Below are 9,461 nucleotides of genomic sequence, written 5' to 3'. Positions count from 1 at the left end.
CAAATGAAAGGGAATCAGCAAAGTAAATTAGCAAGAAGCCTCAAAGAGGGAGACTCAAACCTACCTAACTCCAAATTATGACCAAAGTGAATCGTATGGTCAATAAAATGTACCCATGCAGAGATTTCATCCAGTTGCCAACGTCAATTGGAATTTATGACCAAACTTCACAAAGTTTAAGTTTGGACCAAAGGAGAAGTTTCATATTTTAGATAAAGCTATCTCCTCTTCTAGGTTGAGAATATAAACCCCTAAACTTGATTTATATCACCACTAGGTGTACTTATGACGGACCAAACTACAAGAGCTCTCGTCAAAACACATTTTTATCCATTATAGATAGAAAAATGTGAACGCCAAATATTATCATGAATAATAATTTAGTAAAATAAGTAGTTTGAGAGCTTCTGCATCTTACGAATTTACTAAATTACAATCAACACATGCACAATCTCTTCATATATTTAATTTTCTACAAACACTTGAAATGTAGGTCTATACAATTTACCATTATTTCATAAACAAGGATTTTAAATACAATACTATAATAATACACTCCAAAACACCTAACCATCTACATTAAAAGTTTTTCACACTATCATAAAAGTTTTGAAAGATATCCTCAAAACATCTAATCCATACGTATATTTCCATTGCATGGGCTCATTTTTTTCTGGGCTTAACTAGGGTTGGATCACTCTGAGTCCAACTTTATTAATAGGGAATCAGGTCCAGTCCGCTTTTATTGGCCACTTTATTTTGGTGGGAGTGGGGGACGGCAACGGGTATAATAATTACATGGTCTTTCTGGTGGGGGCCGCAAACAATAGGCGTATCGTATTTTGTTGCAAATTGGATGCCTTTGTAATGGCCCATAACCTATGGATCCACCGCCTCCATCTTTAGGAGCAGAGTTTGTAGGAGAACTTCCGCCGGTCGCCTTGGGAGCACGACTTGGATCCCCTCCCATCATGCTACCCCCACCTTGCCAAAATACAAAACAAAAAAAAGACTATTATCATAAAATTAGATATCACTATCAAAAGGGCAAAAGTCAAGCCATTTTCCTTCTATTCTTTATTTTGATGGAAAAGATTATTGAATCTGCACTAATGACAGAAATACATCAAATCAAACATAACTCAAATACATATAGAGCTGAAATTAATAGATACCACAGATTTGAAAATCAATTTAAATAAATATAACATTAATGCTCCAACATATCATATCTTCTATCCAGATAAATCATTGTAACCCAATAGGTTTATGCATTTTTCTTACAGTAAAAAATATGATTAAAAACTGGTTCAACTTCAAAGAGAAGTTTAGATACGATAATAATAGATGGAGAAATTGCAAATTTGAGAAACTAGATCTACAAAATCTCAAATTTCACAGAAAATGACAAAAACTGAAAAAAAAACCCTCATAAGGAAAAAAAACTTAGGAGAGAATAAAACTTTTATTAAAACAATTTAGGGAAGAAGAAACTCTCACTAGGAGATTCTATGAGAGAATAATCTATCATTAGAAAATTCTACAAAAGAATTTATTGCTACGATAGAAACTAAAAAAACTTAAAGAGAGGACTCCCTTTTATGGAAAAAGACCAAATTTGTCTGATCTCTCTTCCATGAAAAAGGCAGAGAAGATTTTGATTGGAGAATTTTTAGAGAGAACGAGGAAAATAGTGCAATTTCCTTCTACTCTAATTCCCAAATCAACAACTTTCATGCATCAATGACTTGTACCATCATCATCATAGTTTATGGGAAGTGTATCCAATTTAGATGAATGTTTTCGATTAAAGCAAACTCACTGTTGAGCAATTAAAAAAAAAAAACTGTGAATAAGAAAGATGTATACTTACCGCTGCCGCCAAATGTCCGTCCAGAGAGAGCGGGTTGGACTAAAAGGATGGAAATCATCAAAAGCCAAAAGAAGATGAACATAGGAGAAGCAAAAGTCTTGCTCGTCATTGTTTATTTCTATGTGACTGTCTCATAACTTGTACAAGCTCTAGTGCTGTATATATGATTGAGATTCGGAGAAAGATTTGAAAGGATAAGGCTACGTGAACCTTATGAAAAAGTCTTGTGTAGCTGCTGTTTTATTTGACCACATATATCACAAATGAAATTAAAGACTTGCATGGGTCTTCTACTCTTTTCTGTGGCGTCCTTCTGTCACACCATATTAGACGCCTGTGGACTAGAAGGAATCTGTCCTAATTCCTTATTCTGGAGTCTTGTGCTTGAAAGAGACTTAAGTGAAAATTTTTGAGGTAAGCTCAATTCGTCATGAAATAAGAATTGTTGTCAATTCTCTTATAAACTTTGCAAGTGTCAAGTGTAATCTAAGAGGAGGAGTGAATTAAGTTGTATAAAAACTAGATAAGTTATGGCTGATTTTATCTAATTTTAACTAACCAAATTTATCTAAATGATCACAAACTAAAGCGAGTAAGTAGAAAACAATAAAGATGAGGCAAGTATAGCACCTAAATGAGCAAACAATGAGCAATAGATTAAATAAAGTAAACCAAATGAAATGGTACTCTCATGATACCAAGGTACACTTCCAAGCTTCTCCAAGATCGAAGTTGATCCATTAAAAAAGTTCGTCAAAATTGATGAAACAATGCCACTTTGTACAAAGAAATGATTACCTTTACTCACATTAATCTCTCCTTAGTTGAGTGAAAAGGTTTTACACTTCCTATATATCTAACCTTTCCAAGCTAAAATTGAATTGCTCACAATTACAATGAAGAATTTTACAAGCTTTTCAACCTCATAAAAAACTACAAGTGAACAAGAGAGAGAGTATTTTTTAAACCAAAATTACTCTAGAGAGCTCATAATTGATATAGACAAAAGTTGTTAATGAGTTTAGACTTTATCGTATTTATAGGACCCCAAAAATTGATCGAAAATGCCCTCTAATGGTCAATCATTTAATGCAGAAAAAACGACTGTTGAAAGTTGAAACTATCAGATTTCTGATCGTTATGCTAGCGTTCGATACAATCGTTTAATCAAGGATGAGAAGCTTTCTTGTGTAGATGTTCAGATGGCCAATGCAAGTTCTCCTTCGTCCAAGAGTCCGTCCGACAGATGACCAGAGGATTCCAACTTGGCTTTTGAATTTTTCGAATGGTCGATAGGGATGCCCTTCAAGATTTATATTTGCTCTTCCATCTTTGGACAGCCGATCCTTGTTTCTTGTGTTCAAAACTGTGTCTGAAGATGGATGTAATTCCTTTGAAGGTTGCTTTGTACGTCCAATCCTCCTGGGTGTGTTTGAAGCTGCGTCCAACTGATAGGGACACCGTTCCTTTCTTCTTGCTTTTCTTTGTTTTCCTTTTTCCCAAGTGATTGAGCACCTGTTCTATCAGAATTTTCATTGAAAAATATTAATTCAAATAATCATTTTAGCTTGTTAATCATCATAACAAAGGATTGAGGGACTGAAGTCTTCAAAGTTATTGGGGATTTTGAATTCTTAATTTCTTAGTACACATGTATATATATGGCTATTAGATGTAAAACTATTGGGTTGAAAAAAAATGTGCTCCATCATCCCGTATGTGTTCATGGTAATTGGGAGTTGTGGGATCATACTGGTGATGATATTGAGGTATAAGATCTATTAAATATCTTCTACCTATTGTTTTAGACGTTTTATCTACTGTAATTCCTCAGTTGATAAAACTTGGACATTTCACTTAAAAAGACGCTTGGATTCAATTCACTAGCACAAATTTTGGCCTAATTTCCAAGGATGATATACCTCTGAAATGGATAAATTAAGCAGTCCATTTAGTGAAAAATGCGGATGACTTTCATGACGTTCGTGGATGGCTGACTTTTCTAAATCCAAATCTAGCGCTTTCAACTGATTGAAACTTGTGCGATCTCTGCAAAAATGAAGGTACCGATAATCGCTAAAGTGGGGCTAGGATCATTCTATTTTTCATTGGATATATAAAAAAAAGAATTGAAGTTTTAAGTTTCAACTAGAGGATGGTTGTCCACTTTCCAATTTGTGTAAAACTCGGACGACTTTCATCACGTTCGTGGATGGCTGACTTTTCTAAATCCAAATCTAGCGCTTTCAACTGAATGAAACATGTGTGGTCTCTGCAAAAATGAAGGTACCAATAATCGCTAAAGTGGGGCTGGGATCATTCTATTTTTCACTGGTTACTTAAAAAAAAAACAAGAAGTTTGAAGTTTCGACTAGAGGATGTGTGACGCCCCCACTTCATCCTAAAGCGAACCAAAGGGTATCCACGGGACGCCTGCCTAACTATCGCCAGGACTCAAGCAATTTCATTCAAGCTTAATGCCAGACCGAACGTCACAACAAGATAGAATAACATAAACACAATAATGCGGAAGCGTTCAAGCTTAACAATCATCCATTATCCAACCCATACATGGGGTGTTCAAAATACAACTCAAATCCAAAATATACGTCAGGTCCAAATATTACACTTCAATTCCAAAAGTACAACCCAAACCAAGGGCATAGCCAAAATCTAATAGAAACCCTAAAACAAAAGTACATCAGGAGGGTTTCTCCACATTTTCCCGAGATTCAATCCTGTTAAGGAAAACAAATCTATAGGGTGAGCAAAACGCTCGTGAGGCCAAGAACACACATGCAAGCACGTAGTTCAAATAACAATCTCAATTACGAGCTAAACAATAATATATTTCAATAATTGACAATTCACCAAAGGAAATTTATCAGTAACAATTCAAGGATATAGTAGCTCTCAGGAGCTAAGTTCCACTTGCTTTGTCGATGTCACTCGTATACCTTTCCCCGATGACACTCCGTCAACTGGGTCGGTATTTCCAATCCGTAGATCACCACTTACTTCTTTCCGTCCACCGAACACCCACTCGGGCCCGCAAGACATGTATGAGGCAATACTCCACGAGTATGCCAAGCAAGACCTCTCAATAGGTCGAGCTTATTTGTTTCATGGCACGCCTAGGTTCCCGACCAAGCCCATGCCGGCTCGAGTCCCAGGTCAGCCTATGAGTTTGGGCGTCCCCCATTTACAATTGTGTGTCTGGGAGATTCACTCCAGCGACGTATGCAGCCATTGCATTCAATCTCATTCAATATCATTCAATATCATTTATTCAAATGAGAACGAGTGAGATAAAGTACACACTCGTCTCCATTCCTAAAATCAGTAATCATTCATAACAATTAAGCACGTATCAAGTACTCATACACTTGACACTCACCAAGTATTAAGTGCAAGTAAGGTCAAGGAAAGTTCAAGCGTCCACCGTGGGATCCTCTTGAAGGTCCTAATGTGCGCCTGAGCAAATAATAGTGCATTATTATTCACACAACCCAATTATCGAGAAATAATTCGTGCACTATTATAATCTAGGGAATTTTGTGAAAAGGAACCTTAATTACTTGTAAATCGAGGTTCGAGTGGCGTTTCATAAAGTACAGGAGCATTTGGGTTTTTATCTTAGAAATCGAGGTTAAAACGTTTGCATAATGTCGAAAGAATAAAGAGTTCTTGGAAAACTCTATTTTCTTGAAAGTTGGAAAATTTCAGTTTTGATATGGATCTTTGAAAAATTATATCTCATTTGATACAAGTCTAAAATTGGAAAACTTTATACCGTTGGAAACCTCTTGGAAAGTACTAAAAGTTCTTAGAAGACTCTTTTCCACGAATCTAAGTGAAAAGTACTCAAAAATGAGCTTGAAATCACTGTTCTAGAATGTTCAGGATTGAGCCGGGGTTGGTTTTTTTTCGCTAACTTTGGAAATTTGGCAGAATTCACTCGTTGCAAACCTGCCCTTGAAATTTATAAATCAATTAGAGGTGCAAGTAAGGTTTAGGACAGAACAAGCGGATCGAGAATCGGAGTTTCGAGCACCAAGATATGGTAGGTCAAAGTTGGGGAAAATTCAAGACTCTTGAACAATTTCCAGATTTGGGTTTCCGACTTTGGACCTTTAGTTAACTATCAAAACGGACTTGGATTGGTACCAAATTTTGTAGTATAGTACTCCTATATGAAGGGTATCTCTCTATCAAATTTCGTGGAAAAATACCTTCGGGAAGGTGGTTAACCAATCAACCAAAGTTTTGAAATTACTAAGGCAAAACTGCCTTTAGCTCCATTTCTCTCCGTTTCCAAACATTCGGCTAAGGAAAACCTCCAAACATGGTTCATTTGTGCAAGCAAAGTCTAAGGAATATACATGGTACATTTGGTAGGTGTTTAGCACCAAGAAATTCATTTAGTAAGACCACAACAAGTCTCACATCAAAACTGTCCAAATCCAAGGGTTTTCAAGAACAGGGCAGTCACCGTATTTTGATCATGACTCACTCAATTTAACTCAGAATTGAGCATGGTTGATAGTGTTGGAAAATACATTCATAGGGCGCTATAATTTCACAGAATAAATCATTTTAAGATTCAGCATGCAACTGGCTCGAAATTAAGCCTAAAGTTGCAGCATCATCAAATCGTTCCAGCAGAACAGAGAAACAGGGCAGCCTTCTTAAAACGATTGGTTTGGCTCACACACTTGGAACCAGAACATGCATTTTATACCGTTGGAAAGGTGTGGATATCTAGTTTCAAATGCCACTGACGACACTCAATTTTGACGTCGGAGGACAGAGTTACGGCCGAAACACTATTGCTGGACAGAGCTACACGGAAACAGTTTTCCAGCTTGACTAGTTTCACAAAGAAATTCATTTGCCCAACCAAACCTCAATATTTTCCAATGAAAATTTTTACACAACTAATACAACATATAAAAATCATATTCAAGCCATTAGATCATAAAAAATTGGCCTTAAAATAACCGAACAAGTCAGGGGCAAAATCAGAGATTTCTACCCCATGAGTTCCTTGAAGTTTCTACTAATTATACACCATTAATCCACCATTTCAAACACTAAACCAACATTATAAATATCATCAACCACAAAATCAGTAACAACCTAAGAGTGGGAGTTCATAGAGCCCACTTTCCAATTTTTCCAACAATATCAAGTCATCCACTTACATGCAAGTGCTTAGAGATGCATTTCTACTACCATAAATCAAGTTTAAGGTGTTGGACCATGGTATACCTTCTTGGTGTTCTTAGATCAGAATTTTCGGCCCTTCAAATGCTCCAAGAAAACCGTGAAAGCTCTCCTTCTTCCTAGCTAAATGGTCTCTCCAAGTGATAGGCTAGGTGTAGTTCAAATTTGGTGGGATTTGAATGAGTTTTTGTGAAGATTTGTGAAGTAAAATTGAGAGAGTAAATGTTAGTTTCTCCAATGCTGCTGGCCGAACCAAGAGAGAGAGGAGGGAGAGTGATTTTGATCAAAATTGGTTTTCTTGAGAAGCTACAAGCTTGTGGCCACAAATCACCCATAAGTCAACTCTTCATAGGGTGCGTTTGGCGCGATTAGGGCTCGATTTTCTCTCTCGTTTGGTTCACTAGTGCACTAAACCTCTAATGCACTTGTAATCATATAAATATTATTCACTCTTAATTGTCCCGAAATAAGGGTCTAAAGTCCCTCAAATAAAGTCGCGCGTGTGAAAACGCGTACTGTCCATCTGAACGCTATGACGCGAAACCTTCGAAAAATTCTTATAACGATTATACTACTAACTATCACTTGAGTACTTAAACATAAAATTACCTATTTTAGGACTATTGTACAAGTCTCCAATATTCCAAGTTTATCGTGCTCTCAAGCAGATAAAATTTTCAAGCACTATTCACTATTTTCACTAAACACGCTTCCGGAAATTAATTTTTGAAACGAGACACTATAAAATTATAACGAAATTATAATAAAATATATTTAGGTCCAATAAGACTAGAAAATATTATTCGTGGCAAAATCCAAATAAATAATTAATCGAGCCAAAATTAGGGCTTAAAAATAATAGTTTTTACGAGTCCTCACAGGATGGTTGTCCACTTTCCAATTAGTGAAAAACTCGGACGACTTTCATGACGTTTGTGGATGGCTGACTTTTCTAAATCCAAATCTAGCGCTTTCAACAGAATGAAACTTGTGCGGTCTCTGCAAAAATGAAGGTACCAATAATCGCTAAAGTGGGGCTGGGACATTCTATTTTTCATTGGTTACTTCAAAAAAAAAATTGAAGTTTGAAGTTTCGACTAGAGATGGTTGTCCACTTTCCACTGCTAGTTTGTTTTTGTCGTTTTATCTACTGTAATTCCTCAGTTGAGAAAACTTGGACATTTCACTTAAAAGACGCTCGGATTCAATTCACTAGCACAAATTTTGGCCTAATTTCCAAGGATGATATACCTCCGAAATGGATAAATTAAGCGGTCCATTTAGTGAAAAACTCGGACCACTTTCATGATGTTTGTGGATGGCTTGACTTTTCTAAATCCAAACCTAGCGCTTTCAACTGAATGAAACTTGTGCGGTCTCTGCAAAAATGAAGGTACCAATAATCGCTAAAGTGGGGCTGGGATCATTCTATTTTTCATTGGTTCCTTAAAAAAAAAAGAATTGAAGTTTGAAGTTTCGACTAGAGGATGGTTGTCCACTTTCCACTGCTAGTTTGTTTTAGACGTTTTATCTACTGTAATTCCTCAGTTGATAAAACTTGGACATTTCACTTAAAAAGACGGTTGGATTCAATTCACTAGCACAAATTTTGGCCTAATTTCCAAGGATGATATACCTCCGAAATGGATAAACTAAGCGGTCCATTTAGTGAAAAACTCGGACGACTTTCATGACGTTCGTGGATGGCTTGACTTTTCTAAATCCAAATCTAGCGCTTTCTACTGAATGAAACTTGTGCGGTCTCTGCAAAAATGAAGGTACCAATAATCGCTAAAGTAGGGCTGGGATCATTCTATTTTTCATTGGTTACTTAAAAAAAAAAAGATTTGAAGTTTGGAGTTTCGACTAGGATGGTTGTCCACTTTCCACTGCTTGTTTGTTTTAGACGTTTTATCTACTGTAATTCCTCAGTTGATAAAACTTGGACATTTCACTTAAAAAGACGCTTGGATTCAATTCACTAGCACAAATTTTGGTCTAATTTCCAAGGATGATATACCTCATAAATGGATAAATTAAGTGGTCCATTTAGTGAAAAACTCGGACAGCTTTCATGACGTTCGTGTATGGCTGACTTTTCTAAATCCAAATCTAGCGCTTTCAACTGAATGAAACTTGTGTGGTCTCTGTAAAAATGAAGGTACCAATAATCGCTAAAGTGGGGCTTGGATCATTCTATTTTTCATTGGTTACTTAAAAAAAAAAGGAATTGAAGTTTGAAGTTTCGACTAGAGGATGGTTCTCCACTTTCCACTGCTAGTTTTAGGGTTTGAATTTTGAATTTAACACTTGAGTTTGGAAAGGGTATAAGAAGGAGTGGAAGGTAAGAGAGAGAGAGAGA

The 9,461-nt window shown here is 36.3% G+C and overlaps 1 long non-coding RNA gene across 1 annotated transcript; it reads right to left on the bottom strand.

The window, feature by feature from the left end:
* Positions 1–444: 444 nt before the first annotated feature.
* On the bottom strand, positions 445–2,376 carry LOC140038228 (uncharacterized). Its single transcript, XR_011842036.1, has 2 exons — positions 1,874–2,376; positions 445–984 (listed from the first exon to the last, which is right to left on the bottom strand). It is a non-coding gene; the product is annotated as an uncharacterized lncRNA (long non-coding RNA).
* Between the last annotated feature and the right edge of the window lie 7,085 nt (positions 2,377–9,461).

This window comes from Coffea arabica, chromosome 3e (genome assembly GCF_036785885.1).
Source record: "Coffea arabica cultivar ET-39 chromosome 3e, Coffea Arabica ET-39 HiFi, whole genome shotgun sequence".
NCBI classification, from domain to species: domain Eukaryota; kingdom Viridiplantae; phylum Streptophyta; class Magnoliopsida; order Gentianales; family Rubiaceae; genus Coffea; species Coffea arabica.
This window is presented reverse-complemented; position numbering and strand designations above follow the sequence as displayed.